Here is a 1,392-nt window from a genome sequence, read left to right on the forward strand (position 1 = left end):
AAGACTAACAAGGGTAGAATAGGGTACAATCCTTGTTTTAAACTGTAATTCAGAAAAAATATAATAAGAATCATGGTGCCATAGATAGTTCTCAATGGTGCAGTTGAATATCCAACTCCAAAGTTTTAATCCCAACCCCAGAAGGCTGGGCTCTTCTCCATCTCGCAGTCCCCATGCCCAGACCTCCGTCTCGGCTTCTCACTCCTGAGTCTACAGCCCATTGTCCTGGGGCCCAGTTCCATCCTCTCGTCGGTCCTCAGTGGTGACTCCTGCTTAGCCTCCTCCCCGTGCCACTCCAAGGGAGGCCTTCTTCTTGCCAATTCATTCTTGGGTCCCCTCGAGGGCATATCAAGAGTCTAGGCTGGGACCCCTGCTCCCCACTTCAACTCCCATCACCACAGCCAGAAAAGCCTCAGTCAGGGGACCTGCTTCCTCGCCTGCTGCCTCCAACAGCCCCACTAAGGCCAGAGCCCGCTTCCGTGGGCACTGCCCCGGCCCCAGGATCCAGCGTGCACAGTGGGCAGCCAGCCGAGGCCGGCCCAGGCGGAATACCTCACCCACTGACTCTGGGCCACCTTGGGATCCCAGGTGGATACGGCCCACAGCCTCTTCCAGTTCCTCCTCCAGCCCAGGCAGCAGGAAACGGTCAGCAGCCTTCAGTGCCTCCTCCACCTCTGAGCCCAGCAGGGGCTGGCCTGGCGGGGGAATGGGCCCCAGGGCTGCTCCACAGCCCCGGCAGCCATGCAGGTGATGCATGATAGGCCAGGCTGCGCTGGGTGATAGGTCTTGGAGAGGTACCAGGTCCATCTGGGCTTCAGCAAAGCTGCCAGCTAGCAGGGCCCGGAAGAAAGGGGAGGCAGTAGATGAGGCAGCTCGCTGGGCGGGGAGCCGGAGGCCTGAGTCCAGGAGGAAGTGCAGATCCGGGGCTGGGCTGGGAGCTGGGCCCAGCAGAGGTTCATAGTGGCAAGGGGAGGGCGCGTCTATGTCCAAGGGGCTTGAAGTTGGCGGGGCGGGGCTCACCGTGGGAGACACCAGGCTGTGGAGGCAGGAAAGGGAGTCTGCAGCAAAGAAGAGGAAGAGCGGGTGCGGGGCGGGCCGCGTCAGCGTCGAGAGGAGGAGTCGGAGGCCGCCCTGGTCCAGAAGTAGCCGGCGCCACAGAGAGGGCTTCCGACAAATGAAGGGCAAGGTCAGCGCACAGGCCACACGGTCCTCAGGACTCCCGGAGAGCAGCAGGTGAGTGAGGACCCCCACTCCGAAGGGCGACTCCGCCTGCACCGTCAGGTTCTGCAGCAGCATTTCACCCAGCTCCCGGTGCTCGCTGCGCTGACAGGGGGGCCGGGCACGCAGCGTGGGCCAGTCGTCCGGGGCGACACCCAGCACCAGCCAGGCTCG

The 1,392-nt window shown here is 62.5% G+C and overlaps 1 pseudogene; it reads right to left on the reverse strand.

Moving 5' to 3' along the window:
• Positions 1-327: 327 nt before the first annotated feature.
• LOC102253392 overlaps positions 328-1,392 on the reverse strand; it is a 2,829-nt pseudogene continuing 1,764 nt past the window's right edge.

Source organism: Myotis brandtii, unplaced genomic scaffold (assembly GCF_000412655.1).
Source record: "Myotis brandtii unplaced genomic scaffold, ASM41265v1 scaffold31, whole genome shotgun sequence".
Lineage (NCBI taxonomy): Eukaryota > Metazoa > Chordata > Mammalia > Chiroptera > Vespertilionidae > Myotis > Myotis brandtii.